Raw genomic sequence first — 26,498 nt, 5'->3', positions numbered from 1 at the left:
TGGAGGAGGAGAGTCCAGGCCACCCAGCAGAGAAGGAGGAGACATAGACAGGAGAGGATATACCGAGCCAGGCAGACACTATTTCAACAAACTGAGAAGGAGATATATGACAAATATAGACTGAGCAGTGCTACAGTCTTAGAATTAATTGCACTACTGAATCCTCAACTTGAACGACAGACAATGCGCGGCAGCGCCATCCCTACACATGTGCAAGTGCTATGCTCACTGCACCTCTTGGCCTCGGGTAGCTATCAGGGGGTGATTGCTGTGGCACGTGGGGTATCCCAAAGTGCACTTTCACGATTCTTCAGATGTTCCCTCGATGCCATACTCACACACATGTCCAGATATATATACCTACCCAGGAATGAGGCAGAAATTAACAGCACCAAGATGGACTTCTACAGAATTGCCAACTTCCCCCATGTAATAGGGTGTGTGGACGGGACACATATACACATTTTCCCACCTGCAAATCTGGAATATGTGTTCCGCAACAGGAAATGAACCCACTCACTAAACATCCAGGTGGTATGTGACACCCATAATGTCATTACTTACATTGTAGCTAAATATCCAGGGAGTACACATGACTCATACATATTCAGGCACAGTGGGATACACCAACGCCTAGAACGTGGGGAGTTTGGAGACGGATATCTATTAGGTATTGCTGACTACACCCTGAAGCCATACATACAGGTTACTGTGTAAACCATTGATGCCCTGCTAAATTTGCCTTTTTTGTCAAACAGGTGACAGTGCATATGCCCTGAGACCATGGATACTCACCCCGTACCTAACACCTGGCAATCAGAACGAGAGGCGATATAACAGTGCACAAGATTCAGATGCCTCCACAAAAGTGGAGGTGCACTCCAGTATGCCCCAGAAACAGCATGCAAGATGGTTGCCACCTGTGCCATCCTACACAACATTGCCACCAGACATGGGCTACATCTCACCCCTGAAGACACAGACACGGAGGATGAGGAGCAAGAGCTACCGCACCGACAGCCTGGGGATAGAAGCATCACAAATGAGGGCAGACAGAGACGGAACCACATTGCAACCCAATAGTTTGGCAGGTACGTGGCAACCGTGACCACACTCACTAATGTCAGACACACATAGCCCAGTTATGTAGTGAAACAAACAAAACCTTTTTATTTCCAAACTATGAAAGATATAGAATAGGGCTGTATGCCACAGTCTTGAATTGTCAATTGTCATTTAAGACACATTAAATTCATGTGCCTCATTCAGAGTACAGTTTGGTGGCTCACACCCTCTTCCTAATGCGGCCACCATGGCTCATTCCTGGTGGGTCCCCTGACCCCTGCCATGCACTGCTACTCCGCAGCACACGGGAATCGCTGGCAGACACACTGCTTATGGTCGACCCCTCCTCGCTGTCCTGCGGGGTATCCCCTGTGCCCCTTGCAGCCTGCCTGCTCTCCATTAGGTCTACCGCATGGCTGATGCGGCCAAGTCCCTGTGCCAAATCCCGTGCGAAATGCCCAAGTTCAACCTGGAGGCTGACTGTACGCCTTCACAGGCATGTGGTGTTAGTGGCAAGGCGCACAATGGATGCTGCCAGTCTGTCAAAGCGGGAGGCAGTGTTGCGCTCCCTGCGCCTTGCCTGTGCCCTGTCTGCCACAAGTTCAGTGACCAAATGTTCAATGGCCTGTGTCAAGTTCCCCAGATGTTGGGTCATGTGGTGGAATTGACTGTCCACATTTGCCATCCCATGGGTCATTGTGGTCTGCAATCTATTCAGGTTTCTGTTTATTGCCCTTAATTGTCTGTTTTGCAGGCGCTGACCCTGAAAAAGTGATGCCTCCAGTCTCGCAAACTCTACTTCTGCTACTTCATCCTGGGGTACAGACTACACTCTGCGCTGGCGTCTGCGCACTGCTCCAGGTGCTGGCTCTGTGTGTATCTCTGTGGGGCTGGGCCCTGGTGCTATTCCTGCTCCCTCCATGTCCTGCGTTGGATCTTCCATGGACCCTGGTGGTGTTCTGCTGGGCCCTGCTGTGTCACTGGTAGGCTCCTGCTGTGGGTCTGGCCCGTGTTCCTCTCCCTGCCTTTGTTCGCTGCTGGGGGTGTCTTGTGGGAGACCTGTGGGACATAGGGGACACACTGTCAGTCTTGCGCATCTGTTTTATGCCTCATAATAAACATTTGCCTATATTTGGACTACTGTACTACATTGCCCATAATGCACTATTCTAGAGGTTGCTAGACTGGAAGGGAGCTAGTCTGGTGGTGCCTGCTGCTGTGTACTGGGATAGTGTGTATACTGCATTTGCGGGTGTCAAAGCATATCTCATGGTACTCACTTTTTGATGTCCCAGGCGCTGAACTGTCCAACTCTCCCATGCCCAGTACGGCCTCTGGCTCCAGTGTCTGCTTCACCATGCTTTCCAGGGCTGTGGGTGGTGGTATGTTGGATGGGCCTCCTCCGGTGCCCCTCATCTCCCTCATGCACTCCGCAACCCTCTCCTTGGTCCTGGAGCACAGGTCATACCACCTTTTGTGGTTTTCCTCTAGGGTGCTGTGGCTTACCCCATGGCATTGATTTTCTCTTGTATTTGTTGCCATAATCTTTTCTTCTGAGTGTCAGGGACACTCATTGCTGCCTTTCCGAACAGTTCGTCATGGTGCAGGCAGCATTCTTCTGTCAGGACCTCCAACTCCTTGTCTGAAAATGTAATTTTTCTCCTTCTGCCAGCACTGCCTGTCTCCTCCATGGTTGCTGCAGCTCCTCTCACCTGGGTGTGGCTCAGCAGTTTGGGATGGGTGTGGCCCTCCCTCCTCCCAGGTCTTTTTGGTGACTCCCTGGTTCTGATGTCATCACCAAGAGCCAGGACGTGTGTTTCGCAACTGTTGTGGTGCACCTGCAGACAATTTGCGAGTCAGTCACAATTTGCGACAACCTTCTCGCAAATTGCGATCTCGCTTTTAGCGAGGTCGCAAATTGCGACCTCGCTAAAAGCGGAGGTCGCAAAATGCGGTGCGACACCTTTGCGACTCGCAATTTGGTATCGCGAGTCTTTCTTGCATTTGGTTTTGCGAGTCAGAAATAGCGATTCGCATGGAGTCGCTATTTCCGATTCGTAAAATTTTACCTACCTACATCTGGCCCATAATCACAAGAGTTATCTTGACCTATTTATTGCTGCCTAAAAGGTGGGGTCAAAACGCAATGGTTGGAGAATGTGCATTGCTTTGCAGAAGCGCGCTGCAAGACAGCCAATGGTCTCTCTCTCCTTATGCATATGTACACACACATGCATTGACAAAAGTGATCTCGCTATGAGAGAGATTTCACTCCCTCTATAGAGTCTCTTTCCATCTCTATCTCTCTCTCTCTTTCTATATATATATGTATATATATATATATCAGTGCATAAATATGTAGCAATAGATTTTTTTAAATAGCTGTGTGGTTTCCCTGGTGGGGGGGGGGGGCACGGTAACCACACATCTATTAAAAAAAAGACTGCCCCCACAGGGGGTCAGACCTGCTCACAGATGATCCCCTGTCACTTTAATTTAATTTTTTTTCTTTTTTTGATTTCTAACCATGGGGTGGCAATCACTCCGCCCAGGGGTAAGCAATCTTATTTAATAAAAAAAAATTGTCAATGTACCACACCAACTGCCAGGGCGTTAACACCACTGACCACAGTGGTAGCCATCAACAGCCAGGCAGAAGCCAAGGTACCGCCCACCATATTATGACATAGCAAACCGCCAGGATTTCTGGGGCAGTACCAACACCATCAAAAGCCTGGCGGAAACACTGCACAGACAACGAAAGACTCACCAACAGGGACACAGAGGATTGCGCCCCCATGGAACCAGAACTTCAAGTCTTCCCTATGCTCTACTGTGCCATGGTTGTCCTGGAACACCAACGCCGACAGAGAGGATGATGGTGAGTACAGCCACCTAGCATACAAGGGAGGGAGGAAAAGGAGCATGACACACACACGCACAACACACCCCATACACAGAACCAGCTGCAGAGTAAAACGAATGTCACAAGACCCATGTTAAATTAAAACAAGGACAACAATTAGAGTGAGGCAACACTGTAATTTGCTGCCAATAGCCACCAAAATGTAAAATCAAATGAAAATGCAGGTGTCAATGTCCAGATTGGGACAATGGCCAGTCCAAAGTACAAAAGAACCACATGGCCACAGGGCACAGTCCAAGGCCCAACTTGACTCCAGACATGATCCGGACTCCACTGTTCGGGGAATCATGCTGGAAATGGGCAGGCACCCCAGGGGAAGTGGGGGTGGGGGCCACTTCAGCAGAAGTGGGTTGCATGCCCACTGGTTCTGGAGGGGGCTCCTTGCACAATTGTCTCTGGTGGGTAGTGCAAGGCCACAGTCTCTGAAGTGGGTAACATGCCCACTGGTAATGGAGGGGGATCCTTATCCAATTGTCCTGGTGGGGAGTGTAGGGCCACAGTCTCTGAAGTGGGTAACATGTCCACTGGTTCTGGAGGGGGCTCCTTGTCCAATTGTTTCTAGTGGGGAGTGCAAGGCCACAGTCTCTGAAGTGGGTAGCATGCCCACTGGGTCCGGAAGGGGGCTTCTTGCCCAACAGTCCCTGGAGGGTGGCTTGTATGCCCTCTGCTGGAAGTGAGGGCTCCCTGCCATCTGCTGGTGGAGGTGTCTCCTTTGCTGCCTCTGCTGGAGGTGCGGGCTCCCAGCCCTCTGCTGGTGGAGGTGTCTCCTTGGCTGCCTATGCTGGTAGAGGTGTCTCCTTGGCTGCCTCTGCTAGAGGTGAGGGCTCCTTGCCCTCAACTGGTGGAGGGGGCCCCTTGCCTTTCTTTGGTGGTGGAGTGTGAACATTGCCTTTCTTTGGTGCTGGAGTGTGAATCTTGTCTTTCTTTGGTGGTGGAGTGGGGACCTTGGCTTTCTTTGGTGGTGGAGGGGGATCCATGTGTCCCCTCTTGTGACGGGCCCCCTTAGCTTTTCACATGTGACTTGTGTCCTTGCCTCCAGGACTAGGAGGTGCCTCCACCGTCCCTGTCCTCTGTCCCTTGGTTTTCACCACCCTAGTCCACCCTTTCTGAGGCGGAGGTGTGCTCTTACTAGGAGTGTGAACTCAGGGGCCCCTTTGTGCCAGCAGCTGATTTTGTGGTGGGAGCAGTGGCAGACTGTTTGGCTGAGGTGCTGGGCTGGGGCATTGGGACCCTGCTCTTGCGGGCAGGGTTGGGGTGGAGGGGGAGGGAAGAGGTCAAGTTGGGCAAGGAAAAGCTTCTTAGGGACATTGGGGCGGGATGTGGGAGTAGGGATGGGAGTGGAGGTAGAGGGAGTGGTTGTTGGAGATGTATGTCTGCTGGACTTGGGTGCAGGTGCATGGACAATGTGCATGTGTGAGGTGGATGGCTGTTGGGTGTCTAAGTGCGAGAGTCTGTGTATCTTGGGGGGGCAGAAAGGGTGGGAGAGGACAAACGGGACACGCCGGTGGATGTTGTGGAGGTGTCTGCAAGTGAGGTGTGTGTGCAGCATGATGTGGTGGTGTGGTGGTGGCTGTTGATGCAGTGTATGCAGGTGTGAGTGTGGATGTGACTGTGAGGGAGGAGGAGAAGGGGGAGACAGTGGAGGCAGTGGATATTGTTGTGTATGCAACTGTCTGTTGTTTGTGTGAGTGCTTGTGGCCTAAAGTGTGCTGTCTGTGTTTGTCTGTGCCACTCTTGTGTGCTGATTTGTGTGCATGCTTGTCTGTATGTGTGCATGGGATGGGTTGGGAATGAGGAGACTGGGCAGTGGTAGTTGTAGGTGGAACAGTAGGAATAGGGACACTGGTTGCCATCAGAGAGGAGGCCAGAGCCTGAAACGATCTCTGTAGGGCCGCCAACCCCCTTTAGATGCCCTCCAGGTGGGCATTGCATTGCTGCATCTGGGATGCCAGCCCCTTGATGGCATTCACTATGGTTGACTGCCCTACAGAGATCGATCTCAGGAGGTCAATAGCCTCCTCACTGAGGGCAGCAGGGCTGACTGGGGCAGGGCCTGAGGTGCCTGGGGCAAAGGAAATGCCCACCCTCCTTGGTGAACGTGCACGGCCAACGCAGTGGGGGGGCTACTGGGATGGCTGTGCTGGTACGGGAGGTGACGGCTGCACCTGTAGCTGGGTTGGTTCCAGAGGTGTCCACCACCACCAGGGAGCTTCCATCAGAGGAGGAATCGGAGTCAGTGTTGTCACCTCCTGTTTCTGACGTGGTGCTCCCCTCGCCCTCCGTCCCATTGGTCTGGTGGACTCTGCCTCCTGGGTCCTGTGGGATGCAGCTCCCTCAGTCGCCAGTGCCCCTGCTCTACTGCTAGATGATGCTAATGCACACATGGACATGATGACAGAAGAAAATATGGGGGAGAGAAGGGGAGCACTGGGTCAATTACAGCACCAACACCACAGATGGCAGACACATTACCATCACACACAGGGATCAAGATTGAGCACTATGCACTGCATTGGCATTCCATTGGCTAGGTACCACAGCAAGATGAGAGCCAACCACTGCCATCTGCACCCCTCCTGGGATCCACTATGCCCTGTCTGACATGGAATACCACCTAGCAAGATTTTGCCATACACCCGTTTACCTTGAGCTGGACCACGCAGCAATGCATGAGCTGCCATTAAGGGCCACTCACTAACTGAAACCCACCACCGGGATCCCATGTCAAGCAACAAAAATGGTTGTTACACACACTGTACTCACCCCCTTGTGGCTGCTGTGTTGCCATCAAGCACCCACCAGCTCTCGGTAAGCCACCGCCAGTATGCAGGCCATCACGGGGGTCAGGTTCTGACAGGCCCCTCTCCCTCATTGGGAGGCCATCCCCAGCTGGGCCTCTGCGGTCTTCGAAGCCCAGCGTCTCAGGTCCTCCCACCTTTTCCAGCAGTGGGTGATCCACCTCACATAGACCCCAAGAGTCTGCACGTCCTTGGCGATGGCATGCCACAATGCCTTCTTCTGATGGGTGCTGACCTGCAGAGGTGATACAGACAGGAGGACACCATTAACCCTACAATCCAGCCGGACACACATATGGCCCACAAATACCATTTCCCCTCAATTGGCACACTCATCACCCGGAGCACTACATGTACACTACCACCAGATATACCCCACACCCAAATGACACACTACTAGCACACACATCTCCATGCAACCTTGTTGCATGCATCATCCCCATGGTGAACTCATCTGTTGGTCTGGAGGGCCATACAGGGGTAGAACCCCATCCACCAGGTGTTCCAGTTCCTGTGAAGTGAAGGCAGGGGCCCTCTCCCCATCACACCGGCCATGGTAGGTGCCAGACACAGGTCACAGCAGCACATGCAGTGGAGGTGTTGTCCTTTGAAAAGTCAGGAATCGAGTGAAGTTATAGACAGAAATTGGCGGTCACGTTTGCGGCGGTGTACACCGTCACAGCCGCTGGTCATCCTCATTGGACACTGTACTCAATAGAGCCCCATGAAAGCCAATGAGGAATAGCATGGTGATGCAAGACCGCCTCCCGCCATGACACCCAACGCCGACAGACTTACATCACTTCCACCTGTCCCTACATACAGGACAGGCGGTTGCCATTTTATGGTGATGGTTAACAATCTGAAATTGGAAACTGTGTCATTGATGTCTATTGTACATACATTGCTATTTGCATTGTCTAATTGCATACATGCTCAGTTACACTGAGGTGGTGCTTCCATTGTTCAGTTTGTGACAGCGTTCTCACTCTTGTGTTCCTTAGATACCTACCACTGCGGAGGAAAAGGAGGAGGAGGCAAGACCCCATGTACAGACCCCTTGTGGACTTGGCTACACATTAGAGGACAGGCACATAATACGCACATACATGCTGGACAGGGCCACAATCACAGAGCTGTGTACTCAATTTGAGCCTGATCTGATATAAGCTATCCATCATCCCACTGCGATCCCCCTCTTGTGCAAGTTCTATCTGTGCTGCATTTCCTGGCAACTGGTTATTTCCAAGTAACATTGGACTTGGCAGCAGGAATGTCACAGCCAATGTTCTCAATAGTGCTGGCAAGGGTTTTGTCTGCCTTGCTCAAACACATGTGCAGCTACATCATTATCCCCCAAGTGGAAGATTTACCCACTGTGAAGGCGGGATTCTATGCAATGGGACATATTCCAAATATTATTGGGGCCATTGACGGAACACATAATACATTTGCACCCCCCCCCAACACAATGAATGGGTGTACAGAAATTGGAAGAGTTTCCACTCAATGTGGAAATGGTGTGCCTAGCTGACCAGTACATCTCTTACTTCACTGCCAAGTATCCGAGGTCAGTGCATGACGCCTTAGTTTTGAGGAATAGCAGTATCCCAAATGTGATGGCACAACTACAGAGGCACAGGATGTGGCTAATAGGTGAACCTGAGACCCCACCCAATGGATGTCAGTGTATGCCTTCAGGAGTCATCCCCCATACCATTGTGCAAGGCTAATGTTTGTACCTTAATTATTGCAGGTGACTCTGGCAACCCAAACCTGTCCTGGCTCTTGACCCCTGTGAGGAATGCCAGGACAGTGACTGAGAATCGGTATAATGACTCATGGCGTCATGGCTCATGGGTGAACCAGGTGGATAATTGAGCCAACCTTCGGCCTCCTGAAGGCCATGTTCAGATGCCTCCATCTGACAGGTGTATCCCTACGCTACTCCCCTGAGAAGGTCTGCCAGATAGTTGTTGTATGCTGCATGTTGCACAACCTGGCCCTGAGACACCATGTGCCCTATCTGCAGGAGGAGGAGAGTGAAAATGCTCCTATGGCAGCAGTGGACCCTGAGGACAGTGAGGATGAGGAGGCAGAGGATGAGGATGTGGACAAAAGGACATCAATAATACAGCAGTACTTCCAATGACACACAGGTAAAACAGTGGAACTGACCATTCTTCTGATTTTTATCTTTTCAGTGTGGCTGTAGCATGATGGCAGTCACTTCCTTTGCATCTCGACTGACTGTCACCTATGCCTTCTCATTTTGCAGATGTTTGCTTTATTACAACTGTGTACTGATGTGATGACTACAGACAGCTACAGACCATTATTTGTAAGCAAACACAAAGTACAGGACAATTGCACAAGATGTAATTGTTGATATTATTGCACATTTTCGTCACATAAAGCACTGCCACTCAAGTTGTGTTCAAGGGTGTTTATTGAAGTGAAAAATGTAGGAGGAATAGTGCAATGGAATGGGGTGATGGTATAGGAAAGTCCAGAGTATTTGTCCAAACTGTTTCTAACACAGGTCCAGTGTCCAAGGGGCCATAGAAAGGGGAGCAATGGCAGATCAAAGTGGACAAGATGACAGAGTGTAACGCAAGGGGGACATTCAATAGGGTCTCATTTCCTGGCAGTGGTCTTGGTCTTGGCAAGTGTATCTGGCATCTGTCTGGGTCGCAGGGAACATTTGCAGGGTGGTTCACCTTCAGCAGGGGGAGAGGTGCTGGTGGCCTGTGGGTCCTGTGGCAGTGCCTCCTGTCCACTAGCTGCAGCAGATGTGGAGGACTGTTCAGATGAATGGCTAGTGGAAGGGGCCTGCTGGTGTGCTGTGTAGTCCCTCATGATGTTGGCCATATCAGCCAGAAGCCCTGCTATGGAGACCATGGTGGTGTTGAGGGCCTGCAAATCTTTCCTGATCTCCTGATGGTGTACCTCCTGCAGCCGCTGGTTCTCCTGTATGATGTTTAGAATCTGACCCATCTTGTCCTGGGATTGTTGGTAAGCCCCCATGACATTGGTGAGTGGCTCCTGGCCAGTCAGTTCCATGGGCCTATCCTCCCCCTGGCGCACAGCTGTCCTCCGACCATCCTTGGCCCCCTGTGCCTGTGTCCCCTGAATGGTGTGCCCACTGCCACTGACCACAGGACCCTGATTGTCTTGGCTGTGAGGTGCGGACTGGGGTCCCTGTACAGGTGGGCACACTGCTGATTTACATGTCCTGGGGACAGAGGTCTGCGGACCTTGGGTGGCTGCTGTGGTGTTGGATACTGAGGGGGGAGGCTCTGTGGTGAAGTGGGCGTGGGCTGGGGTTGCCGACTGACCAGTGGTCGCTGATGGGCCAGGTAGTTCATCCAGATCCAGAAGTCCAGAGTTACTGTCATCACTGGTGGCATCTTCTGTTGGGGGACTGGGTAGCCGTGGCACCTCCTCGCCACTGAGATTGGCTGGGGCACCTATGGGGATGTAAGTGGTGTATTATGCTTCATATCTGTGACATTTTCTACATCCCTAGCTTCCCCTATATCGTTGCTTTTGCCCTGCCACTATTGTTTGTGTATGGTGATGTCCTGTGGGATTGTTAGTTCTCCATGCTGTGCATGCATTGGTGGTGGGTGTACATGCAGGGCTGGAAGGGATGTTTATGCAGTGGGTATGGCATGCAGGGCTTGGTATTGAGGTTAGTCAATTGTGGTGGTGCACTGTGTGGGATGGAGTAGAGTGATGGCTGTCAGGGTGAGGGGTGGTGGTGGCATTCAGTTATGTGGGGGTATAGGTAGTACATTTTGACTCACCAGTGTCCAGTCCTCCAGCTACTCCAGTGAGTCCCTCAAGATGCAGTGTTGCCAAGACTTGCTCCTCCCATTCTGTCAGCTGTGGGGAAGGAGATGGGGGTCCACCGCCAGTTCTTGGATGGCTAGCTGGTGCCTTGCTGCCATGGAATGTACCTTCTCCCGTAGGTCGTTCAACCTCTTCCTGATTTTGTCCCTTGTCCTTGGATGCTGTCCCACAGCGTTCACCCGGTGCACTATTCTCTGCCATAGCTCCATCTTCCTTGCATTGGAGATTTGCTGTACCTGTGCTCCAAACAGCTGTGGGTCTACCCTGACTATTTCCTCCACCATGAACCGCAACTCCTCATCTGTCAAACAGGGGTGCCTTTGTGAGGAGATGGTTGTTGTATGATGTGTGGTGTGCAGTGGGTGTTGTATAAAGTGATGGGGTGTGGGGTCAGTGACGTATGGATGGGTGTTTGTGGTGTGTGTAGTTGTTGCTGTGATTTGTGTGGCTATTTCTTGGCTATTTTTCATGTTTGTAAAGGGTTGTGTGTAATATGGGTGTGTGTTTTATAGTGCTGTGGGTGGGGGTGTATCAGTGTTAGGTGTGTGGTTTTAGTTTTGGCCAATGTTGTGTTGTTTTGTATTTGGGTGGCCATTCTGACTGCGCCGGTGTGTACCGCTAATGATTTACCGCGATTGAATGTCCGCTGTGGTGATTCGTGGGTCATAATGTGGAGGGCGTTGTTTTGCTGGCGTGATGGATGGTTGATCGTACCAACACTTTAACGAGCTCGTTACAAGATTCAACGTGCAGGAGTACCCGGAAACTTTATTGAAGATGGGAGTCACTGCACTATTTATCTAGCTCTGCGAGATCTCAGCAGATGTGCCAAGGCTGAGCCGATGAATATGAGGACAATTAAGAGATGATAAGCCAGTCAGAAATGGATTAGCCCTGAAGAAGTCCTATGTTGTAGGACAAAACGCGTTGGCTGTTGTCATTTCCATTTTATACATCATTGAGGCAAAGAGGAAAAAGAAAATAAAGAGAAGGTTTATTACTCTATCAACTTCAAATGGACTGAATATTGTTGGGAAAGATCTGTTTATCCAAAAAGTGGTGCACAACCATTAATTTTTATGATTGTGTTTTTCCCCCCTTTTTTTCTATAAAAAGGAATGCACCCTGGCAGCGGGTATTTGGTTTATATGCACACAGGGAACAACATAATATATATTTATTGACGTTACTGGAGATACATTGGGATAGGTGCGCACTTTATGAGCTTGCTGCATTCTTTTGGAAGATTTAATATGACGAATGAATGTTCGCCTCCGCGACGGTATGTTAGCAACCGTCACCGCGGAGGTAAGCAGGATTTACTGCCAATGTCATAGTGAGGGCCATAATATACACAGATTTAAAACCATGACAGACAGACTTCAAGATAAAACCAATGTACATGATACCTAATACAAAGTTATCAAAAAGTATGAGAAAGTTACTCCACCAAAAAAAGAATCCAAAGTTCTTTGTATACACTAATTTAAATCCATCAACTCTACATAATTGTGTATTATGTTTCCATAAAAAAACTCTCATTTAACATCAATCAACTGTACTTCATTGTATATTATCTTCACATCAAATTCAGCTCTTTATTTAACATTGAGGCCAAAATCAAATTCACCATGCTTCAGAATTTTTTTAAACCCAGCATGATATCATAAATAAAACCTTCTTGTTCACTCTACCTATGAAAATTGTGATGGAAATTATACACAAATTAATACCTTATCTCAGTGGTTCACAACCTGTGATCCAGAGACCACTGGGGATCCATGAGGACTCCTCAGAGGGTCCGCGACTGCTCAGAAAATTTAAATAATATTAACAGATTGGGTCCCAAGCTTTCATTAATGACTCAGTGGGGGGTCCCTGGACTCCAATATTGTTTCAGTGGGGGTCCCTGGGTTCCAGTAGTGATAAAGTGGGGGTCCACAGAAGCCTAAAGGTTGTGAACCACTGCCTCATCTTATTTGAATTTTCAAGTCATAAATCCAGCTCATCATTCATCATCTTCTCCTTTATTGTAGTTAAGGAAATTTATATTTTTAATTTTGAATCTGTGAAAATAAAAAATAAAAAATTTAGCCAGTTGTTGAGACCATTGTGTCATGGGTATATAATTCAAAATCATGTATCTGCCTTGGGGAAGGAATCAGCATTCAGTAAAGCTGGTTCCCTTCTTTGCTATCATTAGGCCTATTTCGAAGTTTTAAGTTCACTATTTCATAGACCCAATTTCCAAGTCTTGTGTTGTAATGATCATTGGTGAATCATGGTCCTGAAATATTGGTCCAAAAGGAGAACCAATCACAAAGATGAGAAGTAAAAATATATAACAAAACCCTCTCTTTGGTATTTCGAGACCTTTAAATATTAAGCTATCAAGTACTTGACACTTAAACGAAAAGAAAAATCAAAGGAGATCAAAATGGTTTACATTGCCACACAGCTAGTCAAAGAGGGTGTGTATAAATAAAGGAAAAATAGAAAAACATCTACAGGAAATAGAAACAATTAGGATACCACATCGTGGCTATATTGTACAAAGTGGAACATAGGCCATTTCAACTTTCAATAAATACTAAAATCCATAAAGGACACTAGGTGCAGTCAAGAAATACATCCTGCCATGACCATTCGGTTGTTTAAAATACGGCCATTTGCACAACAGCACATTAATTCCACCAAAGTCACCATCTGAATACAGCTCAGGTAAATCAATATGAATAATGCACACACATTCTTTACTGTAACAAAGTAATTGTGAAATGGCAAATTTGTAAACTTTAGTCGTGCCGCGATAGTTCAAACAACACAATAAATCAAAGGGTATCATTTTTTCAAATGTCACGCTACAGTTGGAGGCTTTATTTAAGACAACAGGTCATAAGTCCCCTCACATCGCACTGAAAGCGCCAATACGTAAACATTAACACTGGACATACATGGTAAAGAATACATTATTCAAAACGTGCCCATCTGCGAATGTCAATAATGAAACTGCACTAGTACTGGGAACAAATTAATTAATTAAATATGATTGTTTCCATTGCTGCGCTGCGGTTACGCTACACGTAGCAAAAACGTTGTGGTATTATGTGGGAATAATGAAGCATATAATCTTCCAATTTTAAATAAGTGCCCAAAAAAGCAATGTGCATGAATAGCAAATGAGCAATTGAAAAGACACCCCCATTATATTGCTCCGAATTTGTACCCAAAGGAAGAGCAAATAATTCACCGGCTGATGTCAGAATGAGGGCCATAATATACACAGATTTAACTCCATGACAGACAGACTTCAAGATAAAACCAATGTACATGATACCTAATACAAAGTTATCAAAAAATATGAGAAAGTTACTCAATTCTTACCCTATGGAGTATAATAGGTCTGTGTCCTTTCACAGAGTTACGTCGGTAGAAGTTACCTACCCGCCGCATTTGAACACACAACATTAGACCTGTGAATTCCTCAAATTGAGGTTCCACGCTATAGGAGTGGCATCGGAGAATCCAAGAGGGCATGACAGGATACGGACACTTTGCCAGTTTGAAACATACTGGATCACTAAACTGAGAGCTGTAGACCTAGGACTCAATGCAGATCGTGAACTTCATGTGTTTCTGGACAGTCCATAAACCTAATATTATTGTGTCAATATGGTCTTCTCATTTCCTCAATGTATGTACTAATAGTTATAACGTGGTCGTATCCTATTATACCTTCTTCTGTTTAGGAAATCGATTTCATGCCTACATTCATGATTTATTATGTCCATTGTACAGGGGGGAATGTTGGACTCATGCTTCCTGCCCCTTTTCCTGTGAATTAATATAGAAACACTTACCGTGTATTCATATTGTGATGACTATTTGCATTGGGTTGCCCAACCCTGGACAGGGCTTTTGTTAAATATTAGGTACGTCTGTGACACCAGCTAATACATGACTTTGTTTTTTTAGTCCATCTCTTGGCAGGGCTGTTGATAAATATTAGGTACGTCTGTGACACTAGAAGATACGACTATGCTTTCTTTGTTCCAGTATTTCTTGGGCCTTGTGCCTACTGCTCTGCTCCCCACTAGATTACCTTTTGTCTGTTAGGTATACCATGTCAGCCACTACTTGCGTGCGTCAAATATATGTGGAGATCTGTACTTTCATGTTTCTCACTCTTATCTGCATGGTTCTGCTTTTACATTCACAGTGATGTTTTTTCACCTGAATATTCAATTACATTCTGCCCCTGTTGTGACACGTTCTATTGGACAATCGTGTAGTCTTTTGCTATAATACTGCTTATTATTGGTGCCGTGTACATTTCTGTGCCATTTTTTGTGTCTTGTTATATGTACTCTGCTTTATTACACTGCCCTCCATTTTTGTTCTCATCACTGCCCTAGTATGAGCTTATACCATGCAAAGGACCTTTGACGTTTATGATGCTCAATTTGTGTTTTCTAAATGTACACTTTGTTGATAGATCAACACTTCACTGGCATTCCGGGAACCCTGACTCTGTGACATTTGATTGTAATTGATGATGAGTCCAAGATGGCACTTGCCTTTCTTGGTTTCTCTGGATACATTTTGATGAGTCCACTCTTGATTTCTTTTACAATTACGTTTAAGATGGTCTTTCTGGTGTGGTTGGTGGTGTCTTATTGACTGTTTTCCACCTAATGCTTCAGCAGGTAAGATATTCCATATGGCTCCGTATGGTTGTTCACTTGCTTTTCATTTTATGATGCAATACTGACATTCTTATTTGTATTTACACTATTTTTTAACAGAAGGAGGGAGACTCATCATGGCTTCCCCTTAAACCACTTTACCTTGACCTCATTTTTGGAACGCCACTCGAGTCAGTAAGGTACGCTCCATAATACTCTCTTACCTGGCTTTGTCCTGGTCAACATACAGCTTTGAATTTCATTTGTGAGAGGTTCATCCTGTTACCTTTACCCTCTTCTTGTCCCTGACTATTCCCCCTTAGAATTGATGCTTTTGTGGGAGACTGCACCTTGTCCTTGCCTCCTTTGTGGACTTTTCTGCAGATACTGTCCATTCCTCTACAGTTTATACTGTGGTTAAGCTTGGTGCTTACTGGCATTTTGCATATAGGTAATTACAATTGTGGCACCTTTTTGATTTGTTTGACCATTTTTATCACAATGGGTGTCTGGTTGGGGGGGCGGAGTCAAGATGGCGGTCGGTGGGAATGCTTAAATCGGAGCTCCGCAGAGGCCCCAGGGTTTATATCCTGCCGCGGCACCAGATGCGGAACAAAACAAGCAGTGCGTCGATCGCAGTCCTAGGGGAGACCTGGGCACAGACGGCTGTGCCCGGTGCAGCGGAGACAAATCGGCTGTTGCGGCCTGGAGAGCCTCGAGGACTGGGCCCTCTCCAGGACAGTCCGGATCGGCAAAGGGAGTGGCCGTTTGGGAGAAACCACTGCAGGCAGTGAGTGCCCGATTGCAGGCGGGCCTGCGGTGGTGAGGTGGGCACTCACCTGGGGGCTTGGTGATGCTGGCGGGGCCTGGGGGATCGGCGTGGAGCCAGGCAGCCACGAGCTGAGATCGGTGGCTCCTGTCCCAAGTTGCCCACCCACGGGCGGCAGGGTGCCACCTGCCGACGCACATGTGCGATGGCCACGGAGAGCGGCAACGGAGAACTTTGGAGCACTTTATTGCGGCAATCCTGGGACACTGTACTAGCACCAGGTGAACTGTACTGGAGGGCCACCCTGTGGCACTTATTATCTGGCACAACACACCGGCATTGAATCCCTAGCACGCACTGGGGCAGAGGGGTCTCCCGGCAGGCCCCCTACCTAACAGACACTTGAATTATACACTCACAAACGTGGCCCCTAACATAAGGAGGTCTCTCTACAATGGGCCTCAACCTACAGACGAGACAGCGAACTGAGGACTGGGCTCGTGGTGTGATACCCTAGTTGCGGCCCTCTACAGCCTCGCAGGCACTCCTGGCCATCCCCTGTTATTTTGGTGGTGAGGTATTGATTCCTGGAGCGCTGCAATGATGGGTAAAGTTAAGGGCTCCAAAAACACTGGACACAAACCAGACCAACCCCTAAGAGATGGAGGCACACTGGAAACCCTAGCGCAATAAGCAATACGCTTAAATCACATTCCGCTCAGTTTGACAGAGTGCTCCAAGCCATTCTAGATATGAAAACATTGCTGGAAGCTCACATGGACGCCATAGAGGTCAACTTACTCAGAGTGGATCATCACAACTTGGTGGAACAAGTGGAGGGAACTGAGTCCTCGCTTGCTACCCTTTGCCCTACGGTACAAGACCTACAGGCCCAGATGACGCAGGTGAGGCTGGAGATGACTGCTCTGCACAGGCGGGCAGAGGATACTGAGGGGAGATCTCGCCGCGACAACATTAGACTGGTGGGATGTCCTGAACGGGTGGAGGAACTGTGGAACTGGGTCTTACATCGCCTAGGTTGCACGGCCTCATCGGGTCCTGGGTTTGGCCATGTTATGTTTCCCCGGGGCCTACAATGCGGGCATCTGCTTCACTCACAGTTTGCATCACCCCCCCCCCCAGGACAAGGAGCGGTAGGCCCAGTGCCTTGACCGAAGGGATGCATGTATATTGCAGTTTTTTATGCACTGTTTGAATGTTTAGGGTATTCTGGCATGATACTTGTTGTGGATCAAGCATGGGCTCAGGGAGTTGTTTCTCTTGTTCTTATCGTTTTTAAGTGCTTGGTGGTCAGGAGGGATGCGGACTAGAGGAGGGTTCGGGGGGCTTCGGGCGAGTGGGGAGGCGTGGAAAACTACTTATTGACTTAATGGCTACAGAATATGCTATATTAACCTAGAACATCCGGGGCATGACCAATCCCATCAAAAGGTATAGGGTGTATTCCTACCTTAGGCGGTGTCGGACACATTTTGCCAGTCTACAGGAAACACACTTAACGCAGGGGGAATTACTTAAGCTTAGCCATTGCTGGAGGGACCAAATTTTTATGGTACAGGATACTCAGCATCTGACAGGGGTACATTAATTTGGATAGCACCGGAGGTACCCTTTGTTAAAGCAAGGGCACACATAGATCGCGAAGGGAGGTAAGTTCTGTTGAAGGGCCACTTAAATGTTCATTCCATCATGCTGGCATCGATTTACGGTCCCAACACCACACAAGAGGCCTTTCTGAATGAGTTGTCCCTGACTTTTTTACATGATCCGAGTGCTCCTAGTCTTTGGGGAGGAGACTTTAACTGTATACCAAACATCACCTCCTTTACCGAACACTTCGGGCCTACAGGCTACTAAACATTTCGAGCAGTGGTCCCATTCCATGCGATACATGATATCTGGAGGTTACACCATCCTGAGGACAGGGATTATTCTTATTATGCACCAGGCTACCAAATACATATGAGATTGGATTACATCTTGTGTGACTCACTCCTGTGGCCCTCTATCCGCAGTTCTGAATACTGGGCAGGACTTTATCTGACCATAACCCCCTTAGGGTTACTTTTGAGTGGGGTAAACCCAGACTGACAACTCCATTGTGGAGGCTGCGGGAGGAGGCCCTGCAGGATGTGGCATACAGAACTAAGATAGGTACTACTATCACAGAGTACTTTCAACAAAATTCAGGATCGGTAGGTGACCCAAGAGTAGAGTGGGATGCGATCAAAGTGGTTGTATGGGGCCACTGTATGGCCACCTCCTGGGGAAGGAAATCTACCCTCACGCGTAGTATATTGAATCTTGAACAGGAAATACGTCGGCTGGAAAAAGAGGTTACATCTGTCCCCATAGCACACCTGTTGTTGACAGCCCAATGCTGTCAATACCGAGAAGAGTTGTGTAGACTTGGAAAGGTAGAATATAAGACGTATTTGAATCAGCAACATAGAGATGGGGACAAGCCGGGATGCACGTTGTCTTGGTTGCTGCATTCAGAGGTGCCCCGGACGGTTGGAAAAGGAGGTTACATCTGACCCCATAGCACACCTGTTGTTGACAGCCCAACGCTGTCAATACCGAGAAGAGTTGTATAGACTTGGAAAGGTAGAATATAAGACATATTTGACTCAGCCACATAGAGATGGGGACAAGACGGGATGCACATTGTCTTGGTTGCTGCATTCAGAGGTGCCCCGGACGGTAGTGGGAGTGATTCGGAATGATAGGGGGGAGGTGGTCAATACCCAAGAAGCAATTAATGAAACCTTCAGGGCCCCAGCTGCCTTCCACAGTTACTCAATACTGCAAGACCTTCGCTTACCCATCCTGACGCAGCAACAAAGGCAGGACTTAGAGCTACCGCTACAACTGGACGAAGTGCAACTGGCGATTCCACAAATGGCCAGAGGGAAGACCCCCAGTCTAGATGGGTTCTCAGTTGTATTTTATGCTACTTATAGGGCCACTCTCGCCCCTCGGCTACTAGACATGTACAGGGCATCATATCAAGGGGGGGAACTCCCACTATCACTGTGTGAGGCACTTGTTGTGGTACTTCCCAAACCGGGTAGAGACCCCCTCGAGGTGAGCTCATATCGACCCCTTTCCATGCTTAACCTTGACTATAAGATTCTGAGTAAAACCCTGGCAAGCAGATTGCTCCCATTGCTTTCCACCTTGATACACCCTGACCAGAATCGATTTGTACGATGCAGAGCCAGTTACTATAATACCAGACGTCTATGCCACATCATTGATGAGGCTTCCAGGGGCGACAGCCATGCGGTGGCTGTGTCCCTGGATTTTGGAAAAGCATTCAATACAATAGGATAGATCTATTTGCTGTGGATGCTTGAACGCTTTGGGCTAGGTCCCCAATTTATGCGGTGGATTCAGCCACTCGATACTGCCCCTCGGGTGAGAGTCTGCACTGGCCACCAGGTGTCTTGCTCCTTTCCCATCCTGAGGAGGACACAGCAGGGCTGTTCGCTTTCCCTGGTACTCTTTGCTGTAGCCATGGAGCCATTGGAAGCACGCTTGCGGATGAAAGAGCTCGACTGGGGACTCTGGGTAGATGGACGGTGGCATATTGCGTCTCTCTGTGTGGGTGACATCCTAATTTATTTACGGGAGACCCATGGTGCCCTCTCCGAGTTGTTTGTTCTGTTGGACCAATTCAGTGAGGTAATAGGTCTTAAGGTGAACTGGGGCAAATCATGTGTGTTCCCCATGCGTGGGGCAAGTGACGTACCGAGCCAGCCGGCAAGTAGTGGGCGACTTGTATGGGCCACAGAGACCTTTCGCTATCTAGGGATCAATGTGTATCACTCAGAGATCGACCTAGTGGAAGTCAATTATAACGGGGCATTGACTTCTATTCAGCGGTCTTTACACTTCTGGATGAGACTGTAGGAGGCTGGCCTGGCTTATAGTGGGTACCTTGTGGTACTTACACTCACAAAGTCCGGGGAATTTGCCCTGAACAATGTGGGGGCACCTTGGCTAGTGCCACGGTGCCCACACACTAAGTAACTTTGAACCTAACTGTGGCAGTGGGTTATGCGATAATAAGGACTAGGATGCTTGGGTGGGTGAGAAACAGTGATTTTATTTAAAGTTCTTTAAGGATATGTGATGTGTTCAAAATTACATGGGTGGTGTGCTCTTCATAATAGAACGTCTCTTCTCTCTCTTTTCCAGGTCCCCTCTTGACTGGCGAAGATTTTCTTCTCGGGCTCCCAGACACACCGGAAAAAAGGAATGGAGATAAAGGTAAGTCAGGGTGGTATAGAGGTAGAAGTCTTATTAAGGGTATAGGAGAGAGGGAGAGAGAGACACAGAGAGAGAGAGAGAGAGAGAGAGAAAAAGAGAGAGAGAGAGAGAGAGAGAGAGAGAGAGAGAGAGAGAGAGAGAGAAAGAGAGAGAGAGAGAGAGGAAACTCCCCCTGGAACGTGTGTTGAGGTTTGAAAACAGTGGGTGCATAAACCGTCACCTCTTAGTGTCCTCTTAGAATTAGATTTCCGTCCCCGAGTGCTCTTTAAGTCTGGCTAAGTAGTGTTCTTTGGTTCTGTAATTTTACTCTTCTTTTTTTCTTAGGGAAGTCTTAATTCCTCAGACTCCTCTTCACCTTAGTACTGCCCTTCTTCTCCCTACCCTCTCCCTGTACCATCCCTCACCTCCCCTCTCCTGCCGTCACTCTCCCCTTTCTGATAAAATGTGTCCTTTAGAAAGGACCGTACCTTGGTTAGCCACATCCCTCCTGGGACGTGGCAGAGGTCGCGTCCTTCGGCTCTCCTCCCGGCCCGAGGTTGGCCGTTTGTCTCCAGGGAATCCTTGCTGTTCCCGTTACTTTTCAGGTCCTTCGTTTCCTCGTCCCCTTTCCTTTCGTCTCCGACGGCGTTTTCTTCTTCCTCTGCGCCGCGCGCCCGAAGTCCGTCTTCCTTTTCTGTTCTGTCGGGAACCCGGATATCCGGGTTCCCTAGGCGGTTTCCGGCTTCACCGTTGCCATGGTACCTGAGCGAGGCGTCGTCCCCGCAGCAGGAGTGGAACACCGTTCCCGATTCTGGGATGCCAGGAGCCGGGTTATCAGATAGCCGGCTACACTAACCTTCACCAAGTGAGGGTTAGACATAGAGGTGACTTATAAGTTACTTAAGTGCAGTGTAAAATGGCTGTGAAATAATGTGGACTTTATTTCACTCAGGCTGCAGTGGCAGTCCTGTGTAAGAATTGTCTGAGCTCCCTATGGGTGGCAAAAGAAATGCTGCAGCCTATAGGGATCTCCTGAAACCCCAATACCCTGGGTACCTAGGTACCATATACTAGGGAATTATAAGGGTGTTCCAATATGCCAATGAGAATTGGTAAAATTAGTCACTAGCCTGCAGTGACAATTTTAAAAGCAGAGAGAGCATAAACACTGAGGTTCTGATTAGCAGAGCCTAGGCGATACAGTTAGGCACCACACAGGGAACACATACATTATGAGCACTAGGGTCCTGGCCAGAAGGATCCCAGTGACACAGGCAAAAACAAACATACATACAGTAAAAATGGGGGTAACATGCCAGGCAAGATGGTACTTTCCTACACAACCCCCACCCAAACGAGGGACAATAAGGCTAACCTTGCCCAGATGAGTCTTCATTGTCTAAGTGCAAATATCTGGAGAGTCCATCTGCATTGGAGTGGGTACTCCCAGGTCTATGTTCCACTGTATAGTCCATCCCCTGTAGGGATATAGACCACCTCAACAATTTAGGGTTTTCACCTTTCATTTGTTTTAGCCAAAGTAGAGGTTTGTGGTCTGTCTGAACAATAAAGTGAGTACCAAACAGGTATGGCCTCAACTTTTTCAGTGCCCAGGCCACAGCAAAGGCCTCCCTCTCTATGGCAGACCAACGCTTTTCTCTAGGGGTCACCCTTCTGCCGATAAATGCCACAGGTTGATCCTGGTCCTCAGTAGTAGGCTGTGATAGCACCTCCCCAATCCCCAATTCAGAAGCATCAGTCTGGACTATGAACTTTTTGGAGTAGCAAGGGTTTTTAGGACAGGTGCAGAGCACATGGCCTTTTTGAGCTCATCGCCATTTTAGGCATCTTTTTACTAATGAGGTCATTAAGAGGAGCTGCAATTCAGCCATAATTCTTAATAAACCTCCTGTAGTACCTTGTGAGGCCTAAAAAGGCTCTCACGTGTGTTTTGGTTGTAGGGGGAGCCCATTCCATAATAGTCTGGATCTTCCCCTGCAGTGGTGTAATCTGTTCTCCACCTACCAGGTGGCCCAGCTAAACATCTTTCCCCAGCCCTATCTGGCACTTTGAGGCCTTGATAGTGAGGCCTGCCTTTTGCAGGGCCTCCAAAACTTTCCACAGGTGGACCAGGTGATCATCCCAGGTGGAGCTAAAGACAGCTATATCATCCACTTATTCTGCATTAAAAGCTTCCAACCCTTGCAGGACTGTGTTAACCAACCTTTGAAAAGTGGCAGGTGCATTCTTCAGACTAAAGGATATCACAGTGAACTGATAGTGCCCTCCAATGGTTGTGAATGCAGTTTTAGGTTTTGCATCTTCTGATTACTTAATCTGCCAATACCCTGCAGTTAAGTCAAAAGTGCTCAGACACTTGGCAGAAGCCAGTGTATCAATCAGCTCATCTGCCCTGGGTATAAGGTGAGCATCTGTCTTGGTTACTTGGTTGAGACCTCTATAGTCAACACAAAACCTCATCTCTCTTTTTCCATCCTTACTGTGAGGTTTAGGGACAAGCACCACTGGGCTAGCCCATGGGATTTCTGAAGGCTCAATCACTCCTAAGTCTAGCATTTTCTGAACCTCTTGTTTAATGCAGTCCCTGACATGGTCAGACTGCCTATAAATCTTACTTTTGACAGGCAAACTGTCTCCAGTGTTGATTGTATGCTCACACCAAGTAGTGATACCTGGTATCAGTGAGAAGAGTTCAGAAAACTGACTTAAAAGATTTACACAGTTATCTTTCTGCTCAGCAGTAAGACAATCTGCCAGTACTACTCCCTCACTAAGCCATCAGCTTCAGTGGTGGAGAAGAGACCAGGGAGAGGGTCACTCTCTTCGTTCTGTTGCTCATCAGTTGCCATGAGCAGGGTGAGATCAGCCCTGTCATAGTAGGGTTTCAGGCGGTTGACATGGAGCACCCTAAGGGGACTACTGGCAATGCCAAGGTCTACCAAATAGTTAACCTCACCCTTTTTCTCAACAATTAGATGGGGTCTACTTCATTTGTCCTGGAGTGCTCTTGGGGCCACAGGCTCCAATACCCACACCTTCTGTCCTGGGTGGTACTGAGTCAGGACAGCCTTTGGGTCATGCCATTGCTTTTGCAGCTCCTGGCTGGCCTGAAGGTTTTTACTGGCCTTTTTCATGTACTTAGTCATTCGTGATCTTAGGCCAAGTACATAATCCACAATGTCCTGTTTAGGAGCTTTTAAAGGTTGTTCCCAATCCTCCTTAACAAGAGCAAGTGGACCTCTCACAGGGTGCCCAAAGAGGAGTTCAAAGGGGCTAAAGCCCACTCCTTTTTGGGGTACCTCCCTGTAAGCAAAAAGGAGGCAAGGTAACAGGACATCCCATCTCCTTCTGAGTTTTTCAGGGTGTCCCATTATAATACCTTTGAGAGTTTTATTAAACCTCTCAACCAGACCATTTGTTTGTGGATGATAAGGGGTAGTGAACTTGTAAGTTACACCACATTCCTTCCACATTTCTTTGAGGTATGCAGACATGAAGTTACTACCTCTGTGTGACACCACTTCCTTAGGGAAGCCCACTCTGGAAAGGATTCCCAGGAGGGCCTTTGCCACTGCAGGAGCTGTAGTGGTCCTTAAGGGGATGGCTTCAGGGTACCTAGTGGAATGGTCCACTACCACCAGGATAAACCTATTGCCTGCAGCTGTTGGAGGGTCAAGGGGGGCAACTTTGTCAACCCCTACCCTTTCAAAGGGCACCCAAACCACAGGAGGTGGAATTAAGGGGGCCTTTGGAGTGCCACCAGTCTTGCCACTGGTTTGGCAGGTCACACAAGAGTGACAAAACACTCTTCTGTGTCCTCTGACATATGAGGCCAGTTAAACAGGGGACCACGCCTGTCCCAAGTTTTACTTTGGCCCAATTGCCCAGCCAAGGGAATGTCATGTGCCAAGGTAAGAAGAAACTCTCTGTATTGCAAGGGAATGACCAATCTCCTGGCTGCTCCAGGTTTAGGGTCCCTTGACTCAGTATACAAGAGGTTGTCTTCCCAATACACCTTATGGCTATCACTGACATCCCCATTCTGCTGTTGACAGCTTGCTGTCTCAAACCCTCTAGTGTGGGGCAGGTCTGCTGTGAAACACTCAGCTCTTCCCTAGCAGGCCCCCCTGCACCCAAAAGCTCAGCAGTGTCTGCAGCCAGCTCACCTGGTGTAGGTTCTGCACAGGGAGAGGATTCCTCTTCCTCAAAAGGGGAATCTTCTGGAGAGGGAGGGATAGTGGGCAAGGATTTACCCTTTCTACCCCTAGCTTTTGGGAGCACTTGGTCCATTGTTCCATGATCCAAGTTTCCCTGTAATTTTTGCTTTTTGGCCTGAGCCCTGGTTAAAGCAAAAATATGCCTAGGAATGCCCTGCATTGCTACATGAGCTTCCAACTCGACTTCAGCCCAAGCTGATGTCTCCAAATCATTGCCTAGTAAGCAATCTACAGGTAATTCAGTGGCTACCAAAACTTTCTTTGGACCAGTAATCCCCCCCCCCCAGTTGAGATTCACAATAGCCATGGGGTGGCTAAGTGTGTTTTTGTGAGCATCAGTCACTTGGTACTGCTGACCAAGTAGGTGTTGGTCAGGGTGAACGAGTTTCTCTATAACCATAGTTACACTGGCTCCTGTGTCCCTGTAGGCCTCAACCTCAACACCGTTGATTAGGGGTAGTTGCTTGTACTTACCCATATTAAGGGGACAAGCAACCAAGGTGGCAAAGTCAATGCCACCATCAGAGACTAAAACAGCCTCTGTGGTCTCCCTAGCAAGACCATCCCCGACTACACTGCCAATAGTGAGCCCAGCTACACCCTTGGATTGGCTATTTGTAGTAGATTTCCCACCACCACTGCTATTACTAGGGGCACTAGAGGTTTCAGTTGGGGTTGTGGTGGTGGGAGGTTTGGTGTTTTTCTTTGGACAAGTGGAATCACTTGCCCAATTGCATTTTACTTTACATAAATAACACCAAGGCTTTTTCTGATTGTTAGAAGAGGATTTGGACCCCCCACCCCCAGAGGATTTTTGTGGGCCTGATGAAGATTCAGAATGTTTTTTATCTGTGTCCCCACCCTTGTCAGAAGACTTACCATCCTTCTTCTTGCCATCCTTGTCACCCCCTGTACGAACTTTTCTGTTCACTCTTGTTCTGACCCATTTGTCTGCCTTCTTTCCCAATTCTTGGGGAGAGGTCAGATCTGAGTCTACCAAGTACTGGTGCAAAAAATCTGACACACAATTGTTCAAAATTTGCTCTCTCAGGATTAGAATATACAGGCTTTCATAGTCAGTCAACTTACTGCAATGTAACCAACCCTCCAAGGCCTTCACTGAACAGTTTACAAAGTCTGTCCAGTCTTGAGAGGACTCTTTTCTGGTGTCTCTGAACGTAATCCTGTATTGTTCAGTGGTTAAGCCAAATCCATCCAAGAGTGCATCCTTCAAAACTTTTATTAGCATCACTTTCTCTGACAGCAAGGAGCCTATCCCTACCCTTACCAGTGAAAGATAGCCACAAGATAGCAGCCCACTGCCTTTGAGGGACCAACTGTATCATACAGGCCCTCTCAAGTGCAGCAAACCACTTGTTAATGTCATCCCCCTCCTTGTAAGGGGGGACTATCGTCTGCAGGTTTCTAGAATCTTGCTCTCTAACAGGATTACTATCAAAAACACTGCTGCTGCCACTATGGGGAACTAGCCCCAATCTCTGCCTTTCCCTCTCTACATCCAGAGATTCCTTGTCTAAGGCCAGCTGCTGCTGTTTATGCTTCAGCCTGGCCTCTTCCAACCTCAGCTTTCTGAGTTCCCTTTCCATTACATTATCCTCAGGGTGGGTGGCTTGGGAATTGTGAGACACAGAGGAAATATGGGAATTGGCAGAGAGAGACCTGTCCCTAACTGGCTGGACCCTAGTAACCTGGCCCTTAGGAGTGAAATGTGCCCTACTAATGTGTGACCCCCTCTCACCACCAGTGTCACTAGGTGGCCTGCTAGCTGGCAGGTCTTTGGAAGAACCCTCCCCAACATCCTCAGGGGACTCCTGTGAGTCTGGCCGGGTACCCCCCTCTTCTACCTCCTGTTCCTGGGATGGGCCA

This window comes from Pleurodeles waltl, chromosome 3_1, assembly GCF_031143425.1.
Source record: "Pleurodeles waltl isolate 20211129_DDA chromosome 3_1, aPleWal1.hap1.20221129, whole genome shotgun sequence".
In the NCBI taxonomy this organism is placed as follows: Eukaryota; Metazoa; Chordata; class Amphibia; order Caudata; family Salamandridae; genus Pleurodeles; species Pleurodeles waltl.
Note: the sequence above shows the minus strand (reverse complement) of the source record.